Here is a 23,839-nt window from a genome sequence, read left to right as displayed (position 1 = left end):
ATATTATAAGGTGGCCGAATTTAAAACCATTTAAAACATTAAAATATAAATAACCCCACTAAAATTTTAAGCCAGTCCCGCTTGAATAAATAGGTGCGTTTTCAGCTCACGGCGAAAGGTCCGAAGATCAGGCACTTGACGTAACCCAGGGGGAAGCTCGTTCCAGAGCGTAGGAGCTCGCACAGAGAAGGCCCTACCCTTGGGGGCCGCCAGCCGACATTGTTTGGCGGACGGCACCCTGAGAAGGCCCTCTCTGTGAGAGCGTACGGGTCGGTGGGAGGCAAAAGGTAACAGCAGGCGGTCCCGTAAGTACCCAGGTCCTAAGCCATGGAGCACTTTAAAGGTGGTAGCCAAAATCTTAAAGCGCACCCGGAAAACCACAGGAAGCCAGTGCAGACTGTGCAGGATTGGTGTTACATGAGAGCAACGAGTTGTTCCCACTATTACCCACGCAGCTGCATTCTGGACTAACTGCAGCCTCCGGGTGCACTTCAAGGGCAGCCCCATGTAGAGAGCATTGCAATAATCCAAGCGGGAAGTGACGAGGGCATGAGTGACCGTGCATAAGGCATCCCGTTAAACACAGGTCATGTCGGAGTCAACGGAGTTGTAAGTTTTCTAATCCCAGGATTTCAAGTCTGTTGGTATAAGGTATTTTGTTGTTTTCGGAGGAGTGAAGAACTCTTCTAGTGAAATATTTCTGGACTCGTTCTATTGTATTTATGTCAGAGATGAGGTATGGGTTCCAGACGGATGAGCTGTATTCAAGAATAGGTCTGGCAAATGTTTTGTATGCTCTGGTTAGTAGTGTAGAGTTTTTAGAAAAGAAGCTGCGTAGAATTAGGTTTACAACTCTTAGGGCCTTTTTTGCTATGTAGTTGCAGTGGGCTTTGGCATTAAGGTCATTTGATATGAGAACTCCAAGATCTTTGACAGGGTGGGGGTCGTCAGTTAGGTAATGTCCATTAAGTTTGTACTTGATGTTAGGGTTCTTTTTTCCAATATGTAAGACTGAGCATTTGCTGGTTGAGATTTGGAGTTGCCAAGTTTTAGACCAATCGGAAATTAAGTCGAGATCTTCTTGAAGGGTAGAAGTATTATTAGTGGTATTAAATAGTTTGACATCATCAGCAAAGAGAACACAATAACTTGAGATGAGGTCACAGAGATCACAAAGGTCACAGCTTCTGCCTTTGTTCCAAAGGGATCAAAACTTCTCTACATCCACATGGGGAAAATCTTGAGTCTGTGTAATTCAGAGCATGAACGTCACTTTCATGAAGATGTGGTTTTAGTATCTGAAAGAAGTGACACTATGTTCCACATTTGACATGAGGTTCTGCCCATCTGAAGAACTGAACGCAAGCTGCCTTGATCACCTTGATTTTCCATGATTAAAAAAAAAGATTAGTAAATCATTTTTATAGATGTTTATGGGACACCACAGAGACTGTTTTAAAAGGATTCCATTTTTGTTTACTGTCCAAACATTTGCTATTAAGCTTTTATGAAGAGTGATTTAATAATATGAGTGTAATTTGAATTATATACCAGAAATGTGGACTTTTATAGGACACATGGAACGATGGATTTACCAAGCAAGATTGTTGCCAATAATAATAATATTACTGGTAATAGGTGCCTTGGCTGCAATTCCAAACCACCTGCAAGTGAAGCCCATCAGCATTGACAAAATCACCATCAGTCAGTTGCAAAAGGCAGCTTGGCTTGAAACAGTTTACATCCTGCAATGATAGCTTAACAAAACCATCAAACAATACTTGCCTATTCCAGGATCTTGATAGGGGGACAAAAATGCCAAATCCAGTGTAAAAATCTGGCCGACTGCGATGACAAACCATAACTTTTATTAAAATGGTAAAAAAGTTACATATGTTGACACTTTTGTCTGGGGGGCGGGGTCCCTCCTTTTTCAGATTTTTTTTCATTTTTTCGTATCTTTTTTTTCCCTCGTTCTATAAGTTTAAAACAGTTTTTAAAAAGTGGGAAAAGAGGAAGAATTTAAAACTCAATCAGGTACTCGCTGGTTCATTTTTTTTTCCAATCTCAGCAACTTTAAGATGTGTGGACTTCATGCTGGTTTGGGAATTTTGAAGTTGAAGTTCACACATCCTAATGTTGCTGAGGTTGAGATTGCACTGAGGTTGCACTGAATGTCAGAGAAGATGAAATTCTTGAGAGCAAGCACCATCAGAGAGAAGGCCACCTGCAAGATGACAAGCCATAATTTGTGGCACCCACACTAAGACCTCCTGGGACAGTCTTAGCATTTTGTCAGTTTTTATAATGGAGAAGACAGCCTAGGGTACTTGAGGTATCTTAGTAAAAACAGCCTTCCTCTCCTGCAGCTGCTATACATGTATGTTAATTTACAGCCAATTATCACTTCCGTTTGTTCTGCACAGTCAGTCCAGCTATATGACTGCAGAAAGAATTGAAGTGCTGCTGTTTTTTAATTACACTGAAAAAAAATGAAACATTCTGCCTCTCGGAATACAATGCTGGTTCCATCAAAAACATGAATGGTTATTATTTCTTGAAAAGTCACATGGCCTCTGTGTCTTTCTATTTGATGAGCTAAATTGGTTTATGTATCTATGCATGCAGTTCTATGAAATTTCAAAAGCCACCTCTCTTGCAGGTGGCATGGTTCTCATTTTCAGTCATGAGCCACTTTTGCTGCTACAGGAAGATTAAGAATGAACATCTTCATTATCCTACGTGGGGCAAACAGCAGCACATTTGAAATAATTGTTAAAGCACCCATATTTAGTTTATATTATGCATCGGAAAGGTTGTTGCATTCTGCTTGTAATCCTGGATCCAAAGTCAAGACCACCATTCATGATACAAATCTGATTTACATTCTAGCCAGTGGTGGGATTCAAAAAATTTTACTACTGGTTCTGTGGGCATGGCTTGATGGGCGTGGCTTGGTGGGTGTGGCAGGGGAAGGATACTGTAAAATCTCCATTCTCACCCCACTCCAGGAGAAGGATATTGCTAAATCTCCATTTCCTCCCAATCAGCTGGGACTCGAGAGGCAGAGAATAGATGGGGCGGGGCCAGTCAGAGGTGGTATTTACCAGTTCTTTGAACTACTCAAAATTTCCGCTACCGGTTCTCCAGAATTGGTCAGAACCTGCTGAATACCACCTCTGATTCCAGCATCTAAACATGGAGTGCAATTTCCAGTGTCATGTGTCACTTCAATATTAATTTCCGCTCGGATTCAGAGCTAAAACTGTTTTGTAGACGCTTACCTATCCCATCTGTAATGGATGTTTCCTAGTCTGCACCCAAAATTTTAATCTCTAGTTGAGAAAGTTTTCAGATGATTCTGTCATGGTCTTGAGAATCATTCAAGTGTGAGAATCTGTGAAATTACCATTGAGCTGAGATCGCGGAGAATACTGACTTATCTTTCAAATATTTCATACATTTAGGGAATCCTTTTTCTCACTGAACCTTAAGACTTAATGACTATGGAAGAGGGAAAAAAGGGCAAGTGGAAAAACAGAAGTCTTATTCCCATTCACTTGAATGAGAAACTGTCTCGGTAAAGAAGAAATGAGGTTAAAGGCACACGGAAGAGAAAGAACACCTACATGTTTGGCATACAAAGATACCTGGTTTAACCAGCTGCTCTAATTAAAACAGGTGGATATATTTCTTGGGACCGAGTGATCTCATGTTTTCACTATTATTTCTAGCCCGCTGTTTTTCAGATTTTGACAGATAAAATATACACACCCTTTACCTTGAGTGGTTCAGTACATCCACGTTCCTTCTAACCAAGCCCAGAGAAAATGACTTCCTTTTGTGGGCTTTAAAATAGAGTGTCCAAAATCACTGTCTATGTTGTGTATCTGTATGGGGTGTGTGTGTGTTATGTATGTGTACTTGCATGTGTTTGTATGTTACTAGGTTATAGAAAATATAGGGGGGACAGAAAAATTCTGAAAGCTTGGAAGACCACTTTACTCTGGGAAGAAATGGAGAGGTGGGTTCTTAACAGAATACAGAGTTGGAAGAAACCTTGGAGATCTTCTAGTTCAATCCCTACTCAAGCAGGAAATGCTATATCATTTCAGGATTGTCCAATCTCTTCTTAAAAACCTCCACAGCAGAGGTGGGTTTCAGCAGGTTCTGACCAGTTTTGGAAAACCGGTAGCAGAAATTTTGAGTAGTTTGGAGAATCTGTAGTAAAAATTCTACTGGCCCTGTCCCCATCTATTCTCTGCCTCTCTAATCCCAGTTGATTGGGAAGAAATGGGGATTTTACAGTATCCATGCCCAAGCCACGCCCACCAAGTCATGCCACACCCACCAAGCCACACCCACAGAACCGATAGTAAAAAAATTTGAAACCCACCACTGCTCCACAGCCCCTTAGATATTGGAACATTGCTTTCATATCACTCCTAGTCCTTCTTTTTATTAAACTAGACATACCCAAACCATTTTTTAATATGTTTTAACTTCAGTACCCTAATAATCTTTATTGCTCTTCTTTGCACTCTTTCTAAAGACTCAACATCTTTTTTATATCATGGCAACCAAAACTGGATGCAATAGTCCAAGTATGGTTTTACCAGAGCATTATCAAGTGGTAACCTTCCCGTGATTTTAATTCTATCTCTCTATTAATGCAGCCTAGGACTGTGTTGGCTTTTTTAGCAGCTGCAGCACACTGCAGTGATTGTCCATGAAGACTCTAAGATCCCTCTTGCACTTACTACTATTGAGCCAGGTACCACCTATTCTGTAACTAAGCATTTGGTTTTTCTTCCTTAAATTTTACTTTTCTCACTACTGAACTTCATTTTGTTAGATGGGGCCAATGTTCAAATCTGTAGAGATTCTTCGGTATCTTGAGCCTGTCTTCTGGAGTCTTGGCTATTCCTGCCAGCTTGGTATCATCTGCAAATTTGATGAGTTCCCCTTCTATACCCTTGCCTAAATCATTGATGAAGATATTGAAGAGAACTGTGTCTAATACAGAACCTTGAGGTACCCCATTGCATACATCCCTCTATGTAAATGCAGTTCCATTAAGGATTATGCATTGAGTGCAATTGGTCAGCCAGTTATGAATCCATTTGCTGGTGATGCTGTCTAACCCATATTTTCTATCTTATTAAACAGTAGGTTGTGGTATATTTTATCATTGAAGTCCAAGTAAATTGTATCCACAGCATTTCTTTGGTCCACTAATTTTGTTACATTGTCAAAGAATGCAATAAGATTTATCTGGCATGATCTGTTTTTGACAAACCCATGTTGGCTTCTGGTTATGACTTCGTTTGCCTCTAGATGTTTGCAGATTTGTTGCTTGATTATCTTTTCCAGAATCTTCCCAGTATTGATGTCAGGCTGATAAGACTATCGTTTCCTAGATCCATTTTTTTTCTTTTTTTGAAGGTGGGAACTATATTAGTCCTTTTCCAGTCATCTGTTAGTTCCCCAATGCTCTGGGATCTTTGAAAGATATAGTTCAGTGGTTCTGCCAGTTCTTTCAGAACCTTGGGCTATAATCCATCTGGTCCTGGTGATTTGAACTTGTCATGAATAGGTATTATCTCATCATTTTCTTGCTTATTTTGACATGCATTCCTAGTCTGCATTTTGTAGTTTTGTTTTGTTTTTGATAGGTCAGGCTGTTCTCGTTTTGTGTAAAGACAGATGCAAAAAACGAGTTAAGCAGTTCTCCTTGGTCCCTGCTGCTCATCACCTTCTTGCCATATTCTCCCGTTTATGTATCAATCATTTCCTTGACTTTTTTCTTGTTTTTTACATGTTGAAAGAAGCTTTCTTTATTATTTCTGACCTTGTTGCAAGCCTTAGTTCATTCTGAGTCTTAGCTTTCCTGACTTTTTGGAGGTTTGGGCTAGTTGCTGATATTCTGCCTTAGTGATGTGCCCCTGTTTCCACTTTTTATACTTGTCCTTTTTGTCTTTCAGTTTATCAGAGAGTTCTTTGTGCATCCATGCTGGTTTCTTTTGAGATCTCTTATTTTTCTTCTTCACTGGATTTGTGCTACACTGGGCTTTTTTTATAATCTCACTTTTTAAAGTTTCCCAAGCTTCTTTGATTGTTTTCCCCTTGAGGATTCTTATCCGTGGAATCCTTCCCAAGCTCTTGCTAAGTTTATTGAAATTAACTCTCTTAAAGTCTAGTTTAAGAGACACTATACTTTTTGACTTTGTTCTATTGCTTGTGCTTGCATACTGTTGAATTGCAATATACTGCATGGTCACTCCCCTTCAGGATTGCTGTTCACTCCCCTTCAGGATTGCTGTAACTTCAATGTCTTCCATCATTTCATCTCTGTGAGTGAGAATTAAGTCCAGAATGGCTGACCTTCTAGTTCCTTTATTTACTTTTTTGAGAGACAAAGATTTCTGCTATGTTTGGCAGGAATCAGTTTGATCTTCCTCTAGATGCAGAGTTTTTCTCCCAGTTGATGTCAGAGTAATTAAAGTCCCCCATTGTGGTGTCTTCCTACAACACTTTAGTTAACAACTAGCAAAAAGTTCATCTATTTCCTCTGTTTCGTTGGGTGGCCTGTAGCATACACCTATGGCAATGTCATTCTTTTTTCCTTTTATATTGACCTAAATGCATTCAACACTGTTTTCATCATTATTCTGCTTATTTCTGTAAAGATTTAGTTATTTATGATATATAGATATATAGATATATATAGCACAACTGCACCTCCTCTTTTATTAGGTCTGTTTCTTTCAGATAAGAAAGAAGCCCCAAGTAGTTATTACCAGACACAGTCTGTCTTAAATAAACATACTTTATTGGAACAACTGAGAATTACTTCATTCTCAGCTTAGTCCAAATTAAGTCCAAAACAAAGTCCTTCATAAAAAGTCCTTTGGCCTTATTACAAACCTTTGGCACCTTTGGCACCCTGCCAAAGGCTTTTCATGGTGAGAACCTCAGGAAGTTCAGAAACAAGAGACAAGAAACAATTATAGCAATGTTGCTTTCCTACAAAGCACATAAGAGCCGTTGCTGCTCTTTTAAGCCTTATGGGTGGGGCTAATCATCTCCTAGCCTTACTCCTGAGTCATCCTTTTTGCTTTAGCTGCTCTTGTCTTCTGGCAGCTCTTCGCATGCGTGCACTAGGAACAGGCTCCTCCTGTTCCTCTGCCTCTCTGTTGTCTGCCTCTGGAGGCTCCAGAGTCCGTGCATCACTCCCAGATGGCCCTGGCCCCATCTCTGCCTCCGATGCAGAGCCCTTGTCCGGGCCTTCCCCTGACTCCAGGACTGACCCATTGTCCTCCCCAGCCTCCTCACTATCCGATTCCACTGCCAGCTCAACAGGCTGCTGGCAGACCATAACAGCTGTATATTCCATTCATGAGTTTCATCCCCCCAAGTTTCTGTAATGGCAATAATATCATATCTTCCCTCATGTACTTGGATTTCTAATCCACCCTCTTTATTCCTCGTACTTTGTTGGGGTGTAGACGTTTGCATCCTTTGAGACTGACCCTGTGTTTTTCTTCTATACAACTTGCTTTATGTCTGAGTTCCCCTTCTTCCTTACCACCTGTTTGATTAATGCCCGTGGTATGGCACACCCTATAAAAAGCTTGATTTTTTTAAACAGAAAAATCTTATTCCTATTACAGAAAATATCTTATTGTAAGGCATTGCATTTGTTGTTTTTGTGGGAGAAATGCTGGGTTTTGAATGAAGCCACTGTGGAATTTTATATACTGTAGTTCCCAAACATGAGTGGATGTGATACAATACATTCAGAGGAAAGCATCACTAGAGGTCATACTAAGTTTCATGACCCTCCAGCCATCATATAGCTGTTTTCTTAATAAGTTGGCAGCTTGTCAGTCCTGGTACAAGTGCCCAACTCAACCTTTACTTAACTGTTAACTTCAGAGAAACAAATCATTGTACTAGCAGGTGAATTGCAAAGGGTCTTCAATGCCTGTCTTTTTATCCTATTGATTTATAGGGATGTGGATTTCCTTATTTAAATTTGTTTTTTTTTTCAGATGTCATATTAGGTTAACAGCAAAACTTAAAATTGGATATTTTCAGATCTCTGGGACATCTATTGATTCCCTAGTATGATTTCTGTACCTGTGGCTGTTGCAGGCTGTAATTCTGACAAAGTGCCTAGCTTTGGATGAAAATGTACATCAAAAGTTTTAATGTATGTGTCCTTTTAGATTGGTAATGTAATTCTTTGCATCCCCAAAACATGGCTGGTTGTTAAAGGTGTTTTTTTTTAATGCATGGGTTTATACTGAGTCAGCCTCTTAGTGTTGAGAGTCAGTAGCCATGTAAACCCTGAGAATGATGGCTTTCTCTTGGCTCTTATGTCAGACAGTATTTCACGGTTGTTGAAATCCTTTCATTTCTATCCACATTGCTTTGGTTTTGTCATCCTAGCAGCTGAGAATGAAAGATATGCAGCACTCAGAACGAAATGAAACTACTTTTTCAAACTGAGAATGAACCTTTTCCACTTGTCCCATATATTATTCTAAGCCGTGCTTTATTTAATTGAAGCTTAATGAATAAATCACAATTAGCTGGGTTTTCATAGGGTGCTAAGTCATAAACCATAGTTTATAAATAGCTGTCTTTGTACAACATACAAAACCAAAACAATGTACATTATAGCTTGGGATATATGTGTAAATATAGAGTGTACACCAGGAGTTGAAATCCAGCAGGTTCTGACAGGTTCTGGAGAACTGGTAGTGGAAATTTTGAGCAGTTTGGAGAACTGGCAAATACCACCTCTGGCTGGCCCCAAAGTGGGGAGGGAATGGGGATTTTGCAGTATCCTTCCCCTGGAGTGGAGTTGGAATGGAGATTTTGCAGCATCCTTCTCCTGCCACGCCAACCAAGACACACCTACCAAGCCATATCACGCCCACTAAGACACATCCACAGAACCGGTAGTAAAAAAAAATGGGATTTCACAACTGGTGTACACCATTAATATCACACCCAAACTAATAGCAAATGTCAAATATTAATTCTGATTAAGTTTACCAGATTTCTGTTGCACAAACTCATATAATCACTAGATGACCTTATTTTTACTAGATGGTATAAATAACAGGGGTGGGGGAGACTTTAACTAAGGATGCCCACTTCTGGATACCTACTCTTTGCACTTCAGCATGGAAAGACAATCTAAGGCTCTAAAAGGGACTTTAGTGAACAAATGGATGCATAAGGCAAAAGGCATTCTGGTCATATATGGCAGTCCTGGGCCATGAAGTTCATGATTAATATTAACATCTTGAAGCAGGTTCAGAACTTGGAGTCGGGAAAGAATTGGAAGGTTTCCAAGTCATCTAGGCCAGCTCTTTGCTAAGGTTAAGAATCTACTAAGCCATCCAGCTAGATTGAAAATTTCTTGTGGGGAGAAGTCCACCACTGTTCTAGGGAGAATATTCCACTGCAGAATGCTTCTTTTCATCAGAAATTTGTTTTTATATTTAGTATGAATTTCTTTTAATTTCAGCACAATGGTCCTTGTCTTGCTGTTATTTTCAGCAGAGTACAGGGCTGCCCTCTTGTGTGTGACAGCCTTTTCAGTATTTGCAGATGGTTATCATATCTCACCTTATGTTTAGTTTTACAAGTTGGCTGGCTTTATAATGCTTGCCATAGGGCTTGGATTTCTGATGACAGTGTGGTCTGGGTAGCTTACGTTTGAACCAAGGTATCTTCGCCATTATCCTTTGCCAGAAGTGTGCAGTCTAATTAAAGCAAAGCATAATGAAATCCTTTGATCTGGAGGCAATCCTTTGATCTAGAGGCAATGCTCTGCTAATACAGCCCAAGATTGCATTGGCCATTGTAGGTGCTGCATCACTTTTTGTTCATATTCAACTGGTTGCCTACCAGTACTCCTGTATCATTTGCACATGTACTGGTTACATTTATCCAGGTAGGATTGTAGCTGTCATACCACCTTAAAACATACACCAGAGTGTTCTGGTATCCATTGAAAATCATTAGCCTCCAGGGAGCAGCCATGCTAATAGAGCCTCCATTCTTACAGAGAATAATAGTTTGCCCTAAGTCTAAGTCTCAACAGAAATTAATCAAACCATTACCTAGGAATGTATATAAAATCTTGCTGGGATAAGCCCAAGGACAAACTTCAATTCTTTATTTGTTTACACACAATAGACAGAATCTTGCCAGACTAAACCCTTACTACTCTCATCCCAAAGGATGAAGATTCTAGGGAGTGCCTGTCCTTACACTCTTCCTCTGTGTCAGTGGTGGATTTCAAATTTTTTTACTACCAGTTCTGTGGGTGTGGCTTGGTGGGCGTGGCATGGCTTGGTGGGCGTGGCAGGGGAAGGATATTGTAAAATCTCCATTTCCTCTCCACTCCAGGGGAAGGTTACTGTAAAATCCCCATTTCCTCCTGATCAGCTAGGACTCCGGAGGCAGAGAATAGATGGGGGCAGGGCCAGTCAGAGGTGGTATTTACCAGTTCTCCGAACTAGTCAAAATTTCCACTACCAGTTCTCCAGAACTGGTCAGAACCTTCTGAAACCCACCTCTCCTCTGTATATTATCTGGGTCCCAAATGTGCTACCTCTTGTCTGCCCCTCCCCTTTTTGGAATGTGCTCCCTCCTTCCTAGGAAACTGCCAGTTCATTGTAGTCTATCTCACAAGCTCCTCTTCCATGGGCACTGTTTGTCAAAATCCTCCTCCTTAAGGCCACTGTGATCTTGAATGGACCAAAATAAAATCTATACTACTATACATCTTATCATATATGTTGGAAGTAACTATCTAGGAGATTATCATGGTTCTCATAGATAAAGTGATGCTACTCCAAATATGGCAGTCTGGCATGAATATTGAACTCTTCCAAGCCATCATTATGAGATTCCTCAGCATAAAAAAAGACCATCTCCATCTGTTCAGTAGGACCTTATTGGGCAGTAGGTGGACGGAACACCTTTTGAGTCACACTTCTATCCAAGGTACCAAGTAAAAGGTGACACCTTGGCATTCTTGTCTAAGAAGCCAGAGAGAGAAACCCATTTTTGTACAATAAAAGTTATTACAGGTAATCTTCGACTTACAACAGTTCATTTAGTGACCATTCAAAGTTACAACGGCACTGAACAAAGCAATTTATGACCATTTTCCATACTTACAACCATTGTAGCATCCCTATGGACGCATGATCGAAATTCAGATGCTTTGCAATTGGTTCATATTTATGACGGTTGCAATGTCTCTGGTTAAGTGACCCCCTTTTGTGACCTTCTGACAAGCAAAGTCAATAGGGAATCCAGATTCACTTAACAAACACGTTACTAACTTATCAACTCAGTGATTCACTTAACAACTGTGGCAAGAAAAGTCGTAAAATGGGACAAAGCTCACATAACAAATGTTGCACTTAGCAACATAAACTTTGGGCTCAATTATGGTTGTAACTCGAAGACTACCTGTATCTCCCTCCCAACCATCCACTCTTATTACAATATCAAGAATCCATGAGGGCGCAGCTAAGAGGAAACTAAGGCCTTCCTGACCATTAATCTGTGTTTAATGAGTTATTGTATACACACCAGGTTGGCCTTATCTGTGATTGCCATGATACTTTATTATTTGCTGAAGTTTCTTTTGGAAGTACACTGGAAGTGTTCACTCTCTTTTTATTAATGCACCTGTAACCTCCACAGGTAACGCTAAGCCCTTTAGATAAATAAGAATGGTTTTCAATAAAGTTTCTCCAGAGTCAGAATCTTAAAAAGCTTTTGCATACAATATAGCAATATTGTGCCTCCTGTAGATTTTAGTACTTTTGGAGGGTTTTTTTTTTCATTTTGGTACTAAGTGTTAAATCAAGCATACCCATAATTAAACAGTACATTGAAAAAACGCATTTATCTAGCAGAATGCTCTTTCAAAGTATTATTCTAAGTATTTGCATAAGTGCAAATTTTTTCATTTCTATAGTGCAAAGAATAATGGGAGCTTTGTGATGCCAGGTCTTAGCTCTGATCTCAACAGCCAAACTTAATGCAAGAGAACAAAGGTAAGAATTGGTTTTCTTTTCTACTTTGCTTTGCAGAATATTTTTAGATTCCTGCTTTAGTTCTGCCCCTGGACTGTGCCATTTCCCATTGCATAGGGGGGTTCGCCTGATCAAGAGCATTTAATATTAATAGAGCATGTCTAGGGTTTAAGATGTTGCTACCCAGTTCAGTGAGAGTTAGGGGACGTGATTCTTTGTTGCTGCATTAGTTAGTGGATAATCTTTGTAAGCAACCTAGAGTCATTGAGAATGAGTAAGGTAACCGTAAGCATTTTCTTAAATAAAACAAATAAATAGTTTTTCATTTTCTACTTCAACTTCACAAAACCATAAGTCATAAATATCTTCAACATCTCTGGGTATAACTTCCAGAGACTTGGAATGTGGCCTTTGACGTGTCACTGAGAAGCTAAATGTAGCTATTCACTAAAAACATACTGAGCCCTCCTGATCAAATTTTTCTCTTTTTACAATAAGGTACATCAAGCAGTAACATTCTTTTGCTCTAGTGCTTTAGAAAACTTGGAGAAACCAAGTTCCCCTGGTAAAAAGTGGGTTTAGAAACATCATCACCACCCTATCCCTTGAAGTATTTTGGCTCAACATCAACACTTAATTCTCCGATCATTGCATATTTCCTTGACCTCTGGTTCTTATTTCTGTAAAAACACTAGTGTTGTATTTTCACATGTTAAACTCTTCTTCCAATTTCCAGTGCAATAAGGATAAAACAGGCGTTTCATTAGCATAAGACAGTCACCTAACTCCTTCCCTGCTTCCTACCACACCATTTTTTATGGTAATAATAATTTTACACATTTTTATCACGCCTCTTATCCCAGAGGATCCTGAATCATTTTGCAAGCTATTTACAAGAATTGCTTTAGCCACTAGTGAAATGAGACCAACTCTGCAGGATAACTTACAGTATGTTTAGCAGCAGCCCAAGAGGGCTGCCCAAGAAATGAAAATTGTGCCAATCAGTTGAAGAATGAAAGAAACGTTCGTGCTAAGTAATAGAATGCCATTATTCATACAGTTAATATTTCATGTTTTACATACCAGTGGGGAAAAAATATCAGAAGGCCTCAAACTTTCAGGCCTAAGGATGCATTTGAAAATTGAGTATTTTGGATATAGTCATAAAATGGCTGCATGAGGGGAGCGGTTATGACAAATATTGGGAGTGGGGCCCCTCATCACACAGAAAAGATGTCAAAACAGATGGAGAAAGAGAAGAAGAAAAGGTGTGAAACACTCCAAAGTCCTGTTGCGGTTAAATGATCACAGAGTACAGTCTTCTCTTTTTAGATGACATTGGATATTGCTCCACTTATTTTGAAATGCAGTACACCAAGCTTGCTGAGATAGTAATCTCTCCTGTTCCATGTTGCTGAAAAGACGTAGTGTCTCAATTCTTGCACAAATAATGCTAATAGGAGAAGGAGTTCAACTCATTCACTGACTACATACATTTTTTTTAGGATTTGTTAGTGGTCCAACTGTAACCTTGGTCCCTGTCTAGAATGGATATGTGATGAGGGCCTCAGGATTGCTTCTACAGTAGTAGCCAAAATTGTGGAAACCTTTTGGGAAAAATGTATTTTCTAAAACTAGCTAATAACACTACTTTTTTTTGAGTAGTACCATAAAATTATATATCAATGGAAAGATAATTTAATCAAGAATGTAATGCAATAACTTTTATGAAGGATTTGCTAATAGAATAGCAGTTACAGTATAAAGAAGAAAAGTGAAACACGTAGAAAAACGAGATATACAAAAATTATCACCATAGAAAAAACAAGATATATGAAAATTATCTTGTCAGTTAATACTTAGTTGGGTAACCTTTAGCATGAATTACAGCCTTACAACATCTTCCCATGGAGTGAACTAAGTCTTTTAGTTCTGCAGCTGTTATAATGTGAAACCAAGATTGAATGATTGCTTCTATTAACTGGGTTTTACTGTTGGGTCGCTTCTGACTAACAAGTTTCTTTAGTCTGCTCCACAGATTTTCAATTGGGTTAAGGTCTCGGCTATTCCTAGGCCATTCCAGCAGTGGAATATGATTATCCTGAAAGTCCAAAAAAGTGGTGTTATTAGCCATCAAACCTCAAAAATACACTTTTCCCAAAAGGTTTCCACAATTTTGGCCAGTACTGTATATGGCACTCAATGGGCTTTTATTTGGATTAACTTGGATATTTAAAAGTGGGAACAGTGCCCTCCAAATCTAGAAGCAAATTGATTTACCCTGTTGGAAGCCTTAACACTATGCTTCTGTAACAAAAGGTATGATCCAAAAATTGCTAAGCTGTTTCCCTGGCATTGGGCCACCTCGTACAAAGAGTGATGTGAGCCATCTTGGCAAACAGATCCAAACTACAACTGGTATGGACATGTAGACATTGACTGGAGGTAAGTCAGTAATAAAATCTAGAGAGACTATATGCCAAGGACTGGGGGATGGGGGAGTGGGCAATGCGGGTGGTAGTCCCGCTGGCTTCTGAGGGTGGCTTTAGCCCTTCTGCAGCTGTGGCAAGATGCTATGTAGCTATTGATGTCCACTGCCATTTTAGGCCACCAAAATTCTCTTAAGGTTCTGTGCAGTATGTTGTGCCACACTGTCTGGTTATCGAGGCAAAGCTGCAAAACCTTTCCTCTCAAAGGTAAAGGAATAACAATTCTGCCCTTGTGCTTCAATGTGCTTCAATGTGCCTCCTTATGTCAAAAATGGAGTTATGGTAGCGGGTAGGTCCCCCTGGATATCATCCATCTTGAAGAAGTGGTCTAGAAGTTGCTATGATCATGGTGTGGTTGTGTTGCTCCTAACAGCCCTCCAGGACTTGATAGATGGATAAAAAGATCAAATCCAGTCTAAATGTCTGGTTGATTATATGACCAATCACCTATAATGATTGCTTATTTTCCTGATTGCTTATTTGTAGCCTATGACTATCATTAAGTTTTGTACCTTGATGAAGGTATCTTTTCTTTTATGTACACTGTGAGCATATGCACCAAGACAAATTCCTTGTGTGTCCAATCACACTTGGCCAATAAAAAATTCTATTCTATTCTGTTCTGTTCTGTTCTGTTCTATTCTATTCTATTGTATTCTATTCTATTCTAAATAAACTTATAATAAAATTGCCAAATTCAGTCTAAACATCTGACTGACTGTGTGATTAACCATAATAATAATAAACAATTGTTGACCCCACCCAAATTCAACAGTAGCATCTCTATATGTGGAGACCACATCCTAGTAAAATAAGCAGATCGTATAGGAGTTTATTTGAATACCATGAAAAGTCCACCTGCCTCCAATTTTCCTGAAAATACTATTCATCAGAGAGCAAATCTTCACTACAGTTATTTTTTTTCCTTGAACTATTTTTATCAGAAAGGTTTATTCCATCAAACAGGTCCCAACTTTGCAATAACAAGTGACAATCACATCAGTATCTCCCTTCTTGCTCCTCTTCTAAAGAAAGCGTCACCATTTAGTACTTTATCAATCCAGAATAATAACAATAATTCTGTAACTGAGGAGCTATCTTGATTTAAAAGTAATGTGTGTATATCTATTAGAATGCTCAACAATTTGTCCAGGCGTATTGTAAAATTAAACAGCATGCCACTTACTGTAATTTAGCGGAGAAAGTTTTCAGGCTTCAAACAACATTTTCTTCACTCTTGTAACCTTCAGTTGTGTTTAGGACTATAAATGTGGTCAATAAATCCAGTGACTGAGAATGATAATATTGGGGAAGACTGATCAATCTTTTCAGACTTATGCTGGCTCTGCTTGTGACTCTTAGAATTGTTTGATTATTCCCTGTTGGTTCCATTTTCCTTCTTGTGTATATGTGCATATATGCTCTCTGTACACTTCTTCCCATCATTCCAAAACCAGTTCTCCCACGTTTGTTGATTGAACTGTGATGTAATCAAAGTCTTAATATCTCTCCTGCATCCTGAATCTATTGTTCCCTTTCGTTATAACAAATTAACATGGTTGTTGCATACTTTTGCTTATATATATATATATATATATATATGTATATATATATATGTATGTATATATATATATATGTATATATATATATATATATATATGTGTGTGTGTATATATATATATATAATAATTATAATTATATATATATATATTTGTTTTCTGAGGTTTTCACGGGTGTTTGTATATAGGTCTTTGGTTGTTCGGGTTTTCTCCCGTGTGAAGAAACAGCTGCGATCACACATTGCTCCCAGAAGCACGAAGCTGAAGCCTGAAGATGACGAATGAGACTTCGCCGAAACGTCGCCAAGACACTTCCAATTTTACCCGGGAGAAAACCCGAACAACCAAAGACCTATATATATATATATATATATATATATATATATATATATATATATAAATATTTTTTTCTTTTATAATGTGTTGATTTTCTTATGTTGATGTTTGTGTATACTGTTGTGACAAAATGAAATAAAAATTAAAAAAAATAAAATCTTGCAGAATCTTACTGGAGCCTTGTGGTCAACTCCTGGTGTCAGATCAATTTCTTTCATCTCTTCACAGTGGTTCAGATCCTTGGCCAGCTTCTATTTCTCATTTTATAAATAGCAAGCACACATGGATAAAATGCACCCAAGGTGAATTGAAGACATAGGTGAAGCAGGCAGGATGTGGACCGAATGTCATTCTTTGTGTGCTTCTGTTAGACAGCTTGTAAGAAATGTTTGGCTGATAGTATCTTGAGATCAGTAATAATTAAGTTGCTTTTGAAGACTTGGCACTGAAAACCACGATAGTATGGAAATGTGTCTCCTTCTCAAAAGTTGTAAATAAAATATTCCAGAATGTTGTTAGTACCATATAAATGATTCTCTCCCATAGAAAGATGCTGTCATTGTGTATTCTGTCAATTACAGTAAGAATACTGTATCTGTCAATTACAGTAAGAATACAAACTAAGTAACTTGACTTAGTGTAAGTAACTTCAGTTATCTCTATCTCTCCAGAACATAACTTCGTAGTCAATTTTCCTCTTCTGTACATTTTGACATATAAACAGAAATCTCAAAAGCTGATGTTCACCAACAAGTATGATACAGTATAAACTACCAGATCATGAATTGCAAAAAAATCCAACAAAGCAATATCTTTTTGTTGCCTTCTACAAGCAATTGGATTAATTAATTGGATTTTTGCTGCCCAGATCTAGCAGCTATATTATAAGCATTTTCTATTTTCCCATCAATTTATACCGTTCATGTATCACCTTTGTATAATGAGTTGGCATAAAGGTTTAGTATATTTGTTTATCTGCCAAAAATGTCTGAAACAATAAGGATTGCATAGATTGGGAAACGTGGGTACCACTACAATATATACAATGTTGGTTTGATTTTTTTTTTAAAAAAAGGATATGTGTTGTTGTTTTTTTGAAGAAAATAATTGCTTAAAGAGTGTACAAAGGACCTGTAAAAAACTTGTTTACTGCTTTGGAAGGTAAAATAAGCTAGCTTAGCTTTTTTTCAGCTAGTTATTTATTTTATTTATTTTATTATTTTCGTCAAGCATGTATTTTATGACAGATACAAGTGTAAACATAATTATAAATACATGAAAAGGATACTAATAAAAGAAAACATTAGGACAGGGACAGTAGACATGCTGGTGCGCTTATGCACGACCTTACAGAACTCTTAGGAATGGGGTGAGGTCTTCAGTAGACAATCTAAGGTTAAAGGGCCGTGGGTGGCTCAGGCTGTAAGATAGCCTGTTATTAAACACAACTGCTTACAATTACTGCAGGCTCGAGTCCCACCAGGCCCAAGGTTGACTCAGCCTTCCATCCTTTATAAGGTAGGTAAAATGAGGACCCAGACTGTTGGGGGGGGGCAATAAGTTGACTTTGTATATAAATATACAAATAGGATGAGACTATTGCCTTACACAATGTAAGCCGCCCTGAGTCTTCGGAGAAGGGCGGGATATAAATGTAAATAAAAAAAAAAAGTTTTGGGGATTTGGAGAAAAAACCACAGTCAGGTAGTGCATTCTAGGCATTACAACTCTGTTACTGAAGTCGTATTTTCTGCAGTCTAGTTTGGATTGGTTTACCATGAGTTTGTATCTATTGTGTGTCTTGTATTGTTTTGGTTGAAGTTGAAGTATTCATTGGCTGTTGGACATTGTAGCAGATGATTTTATATACTATGCTTAGGTCAGACCGAAAACAGCGTAGTTCTAAGTCAGGAGTAGTCAACCTTTTTATACCCACTTTTGTATCTCTGTTAGCAGTAAAAATTTCTAACCGCCCACCGGTTCCACAGTAATGTGCCATGTATCGTCGTCTGTGCATGCCTCTTGTGCATCGTGGATTAGGTTTTGGGGGGGCTACCAGCTCTGCTTGTCTGTTACAGCTGGGTGGTATGGGGAGACATGCGCGAGCTATTTGGGATGAGGCTCTTTTGTTTGCGGTCGCACTATAGCACCATTTAGTTTCACTTACGTAACGTGAACTAAACTTATGCACGGGTGATAAAAATAGTATATTTTCAGAAATTTAAATAGTCATGGGAAATTTTATGAAAACCTAATGAAAATGTTTTAAATAATGCTATGTAATTTTTTAAAAAATCAATTACATTTAAAGAAAGGAAAGTGCTTCAGTATTGGACAAAACCCCTACCATCCACCATGAAAGTTGGAACACCACTAGTGGGCGGTAGGGACCAGGTTGACTACCACTGATATAAATTATAAAGAGTGTGGGTCCTAAAACGCTGCCTTGGGGGACACCGCTGTTAACAGGTGCAGGATTAAATAAGGTGTTCCCTATTTTGACTACTTGCTGCCTGTTTGTTAGGAACACAGCTATCCACTTATGCAGGGATCCGGAAATGCCATAAGATTTTAGTTTTAGAAGTAGCTTGTTGTGTACCACTGAATCGAAGGCTTTATAGAAGTCTATATAAATTGCATCTATTGATTTACCTTGATTGAATTTTGAAGTCCATATGTTTTTGCAGTGTAATAGTTGCAGATTGCAGGGCAATTTTTTTCTAAAGCCAAATTGTTTGTTAGAGAGTAGGTTGTTAGTCTCTAAGTAGAGAATAATGGATTGGTTTATGATTGATTCCATGACTTTGCAGGTGACACAACATAATGAGATTGGTCTGTAATTATCAACTAGGCTGGGGTGACCCTTTTTGAAGATGGGGATGACTGTGGCTAGTGACCATAAGTTAGGTAAGGAGCTGGTTCTGAAAGATATTTAATAGATTATGCTAAGTGGTTCTGCTGTGGTGGTTGAGAGCTTCTTTAGGAAGCAGGCACATAATCCATCAAGGCCAATCAATAGAAATGGTTTTAGGTTGGGTAGTGCCTTTTCAATGGCATCTTCTGTGAAATCGACATGTAGTAGATTGTTGTGAGTAGTTGTGGTACGATTGGAAAATGAGGGGCATGAGCCATTGCTGTTTACAAAGACTGAACTGAAGAATGTGTTGAAGAGGTTGGCCTTAATGGTTTTATCATTACAGTCTTTCCCGTTTGGTCCTTTTAGTGGTGGGATGGATCTTGAGTCTTTAAGTTTCTCATTTACGAAATTGTAGAAGGCTCAGGTGGATTTAGTGCATATTAGGTTTTCCTCTTGTTTGCTATGATAACTGATGCATTCTACCTTTATCTGTCAGCATATGGTTTTGAAGTTAGCTACATAGCCAGTTTTGTTTTTGCATCAAAGAGGTTTTTTTTGTTTTGTTTTGTTTTTTCCTGGTTTTGGGGGTTATTAGTGGTACGTATGGTTTGATGAGTCTTTTGACTTCTTGCAAAAAAATGTTATACATACATACAAACACCCGCGAAAACCTCAGAAAACAAATATTGCGCCTCTACGGGGAGGAAATCCACCATCTGACCAGGACCTATGAAAAACTAGAAGTCCAAAAAGCTTCCATTTTATGTGACCTTGCATTCCTACGAAACTGCCGAGATCAAAATTTAATCCCCACATGCTTCCAATTGAAATTCCACTCCAACTCTGCAGCCACCAAACACATCCTAAAAAGAGCACAGCCAAGCTCCCACCCAATCAGTTCAAACCCCCACTAGCAGTTAAAAAGGAAGAAACAGCTGCAATCACACATTGCTCCCAGAAGCACGAAGCTGAAGCCTGAAGATGACGAATGAGACTTCGTCGAAACGTCGCCAAGACACTTCCAATTTTACGCGGGAGAAAACCCGAATAACCAAAGACCTACATAGAAACACCCGCGAAAACCTCAGATTATATATATATATAAACAATCAAGTATCACATTTTGATAACTGAAAATTTAGTTTCAGAAACTCAAAGAAAAGCAAACAAATAGGCTCAGCAAATGTCACTTCATGGCTTACTGTTGCCCTTCATTGCTCATATAAAGTCTTTGGTCCTTGGGGGACAATTGGTAGTTACACCTCACCCCTTGCTTGCTGCACTAATAGGTAATTGCTACTTTTGTCTAGATAGTTACAATCATTCTAAGTTACATAGAGGGATATTTTCTAGATATAGAGCTGGATGTAATGTTCTTGACACATTGCAAAAAGGATGCAGAAAGTTTTAATGCTAACATGAATTCTATCTTCTTTATTGTTGTTTTACATTAAAAATTGTAACCCATGTGAGTATCAAGAGTCACATTAAAGTTTCTAGGTAATTCCTGACTGAATTTTAGCAGCCAGAAAAATGTGGAGAAGGATTTTTAGTAAGGATTTTTAGTCCTGACAAAGAATCTCTTCAGTGTCTACACCAGGGGTGTCCAAACTTGGTCCCTTTAAGACTTTTGGACTTCAACTCCCAGAGTCCCTCAGCCAGCAAAGCTGGCTGAGGAACTCTGGGAGTTGAAGTCCAAAAGTCTTAAAGGGACCAAGTTTGGACACCCCTGGTCTACACTGAATTTTCTGCCCCATCCTGTTTTTGGCAGCAACAGAATATGCTCCGTATTCCCAATTTATTCAGTTTTCTTTGGAGCTCCTTCCCTCCCTCCCTCCCTCCTTCCTTTTGTAATACGTAGAATGTATACATTATAAATGTCTACTATTGATATCTATTAGTATTAATAAAGTGAATTTATTTAAACATCTCAAAACAGCTAATTGAATCTTGGAAAAGGTTGGTTTTATTTAACAAAAGAACAAGCAGTTGACAAAATCACTTCATCTGTTGAAAAAATGCAATTATCCTCCTCTTTTCAGCAAATATATGTTATTATTTAAAAAAAAAAATAAACTTGAAAATAAAAATGTTATGGTCACTTTTTATAAATATATTAATTGGAACTCTATTTGTAAACCAAGTTCTTAAAAAATTAAGCTGTTCTTCCAGTTTGAAATGGATCCTGGCCATATTAAAGTGTTACACCCCTCTCCTCTCTAAAATCAATTCCTGGCTCCATCACCTTCGGAGTGTGGCACAAAGGCAGGTACCATCCAATGGAAGTGTACACCTGATTTATATAGAAAATAACAAACACAAGAATTCCAGTGATGCATTATTAATATAGGATCTCCTGTCCAAATAGCAATACCCTATTTCCCCTAAACAAGGGACGCAGTGGCTCAGGGGCTAGATTGGCTCAGCTTGTCGATCAAAAGGTCGGCAGCTCAGCGGTTCGAATCCCTAGTACTGCCGTGTAACGGGGTGAGCTCCCGTTACTTGTCCCAGCTTCTGCCAACCTAGCAGTTTTGAAAGCATGTAAAAATGCAAGTAGAAAAAAATAGGAACCACCTTTGGTGGGAAGGTAACAGAGTTCCGTGCGCCTTTGGCATTGAGTCATGCCGGCCACATGACCATGGAGACGTCTTCGGACAGCGCTGGCTCTTCGGCTTTGAAACGGAGATGAACACCGCCCCCTAGAGTCGGCAACGACTAGCACGTATGTGCGAGGGGAACCTTTACCTTTACCTTATTTCCCCTAAAATAAGACATCCCCTGATAATAAGCCCCATGGAGTTTTTGAGCGCGTGCCCTAAAATAAGCCCTCCCCCTGAAAATAAGGCCTCCCGAAAATATTTAAATGCATGTGCAACCGGTCCCCTCCATTTCCTCTGGCTAGGGTTAGGGAGACAGAGCTGGAAATCAGGTCCTGTTCCACACTTCTCAAAGTAATAAGATATCCCCAAAAATAAGGTCAAGCACTTATTTTGGGGTTCAAAAAATATAAAACAGGGTTTTATTTTCAGGGAAACACAGTAGCAATAGCGCTTAGACTTATATACTGCTTCATAGTGCTTTTACAGCCCACTCTAAGCGGTTTACAGAGTCAGCATATTGCCCCCAACAATCTGGGTCCTCATTTTACTGACCTTGGAAGGATGGAAGGCTAAGTCAACCTTGAGCCGGTGAGATTTGAACTGCTGAACTGCAGCAAGCAGTCAGCTGAAGTAGCCTGCAATACTGCACTCTAACCACTGCGCCACCTCAGCATATAAAGCATATTTGTCTCTTAGGTCTTGAGCACCATCCTAATTCATTAATGGGAGATACAAATTAGCATACAGGGACCTTCACTTTTTCTTAAAATAGAAATACACTAAGTCTTTGTATCTGTGTTGAGAGGCATTCAGAGAGCCTAGATGAGGCAAAGGGAAGAAATCAAAATATGTAGTCTGACCCTGCTGACCCCGGCTAATTTTGGAAAGCTAAGCAATAAAAAAAACCTGGTGAGTACTTCAGGGGAGACCACTCCAAATCCCAATTTTTAAGCTAGACCAGGTAACGGGAGAAAAATTCCAAGAAGACAATAGCAATTCCTCCCATATTATTTGGAATTGTTTTTCTTTTTTTTAAAAAAAACCACATTTTTCAAACTAAACTTGAAGGTAGATATTTGTTGACTAGGGCAACTGAGCATGGAGCAACTATCTGACCCCCCCTTCCTCACAATTTTTAAAATATATTAGCCATCGAGGTATCACTACAATAAGTACAATATGTTCAAACTAAGAGGTTTCATGAATTTTATCTCATTTGACAATTGTAGTGTATCAAAAACAAGAGTATAAAATTGGTTATACTGCACCAAAACACACACACACACACACACACACACACATACACACACACACACGAATGTCTTCAAAACAAGGGGACGGTGTAATATGGGCTTCGTCCTCAATTAACCATCCATTTATTGCCTTTTCTGTGTTTGCTGTGTTACCAGATAGGGATTTGTTCCTAATTGCTATGCGGTTTACACTGGAAATGTTCTGCTAAGGACAGTTTATTCCTACAGTGACTTGGCTTAGTATTATTGAGATGAATATATTGGCACCCAAAGGGATTTATTAGCAAACAATGAAATTAGTGTTAGAGGCAAGATTGCTCATGCCAGGCAGTATTTGTTAACATTAAGGAAAATTGATTAGCAGTTATTAGGGCTTGCTCTTCTAGAAGCCCTTCTCTCTCTCTCTCTCTCTCTCTCTCTCTCTCTCTCTCTCTCTGTCATTCCAGATGCATATAAATTTTAATACTTCATTCAGAAACCCAAGTTCTTTCTATGTTGTGTTTGTCCATATGATAATCTATCCTGGCTAATTCAAGACAATTCAGGTTTTTCATTTGGGGCCTGGTGGAAACTCATAAAATATCTGATGATGTTTGTGTCCATCAAGGAAGAAACTGCCCATGTGATGATGGTTTTCATGTAGCATGAAACACTATCCAGACCAGGGG

The 23,839-nt window shown here is 38.8% G+C and overlaps 1 long non-coding RNA gene across 2 annotated transcripts in view; it reads left to right on the top strand.

The window, feature by feature from the left end:
• Positions 1-23,839, top strand: part of LOC131191120 (uncharacterized) — a 47,087-nt gene that overhangs the window by 7,449 nt on the left and 15,799 nt on the right. Inside the window, exon 2 of one of the 2 annotated variants that reach the window (XR_009153426.1) lies at positions 12,020-12,098. The exons of the other annotated variant lie outside the window; for it this stretch is intronic. This is a non-coding gene — a long non-coding RNA (uncharacterized LOC131191120). The remainder of the gene's footprint in view (positions 1-12,019; positions 12,099-23,839) is intronic. 2 annotated transcript variants of the gene reach the window in all.

The sequence above is a fragment of the Ahaetulla prasina genome, chromosome 1, assembly GCF_028640845.1.
Source record: "Ahaetulla prasina isolate Xishuangbanna chromosome 1, ASM2864084v1, whole genome shotgun sequence".
NCBI classification, from domain to species: domain Eukaryota; kingdom Metazoa; phylum Chordata; class Lepidosauria; order Squamata; family Colubridae; genus Ahaetulla; species Ahaetulla prasina.
Note: the sequence above shows the minus strand (reverse complement) of the source record. Positions and strands in the feature narration are given on the sequence as shown.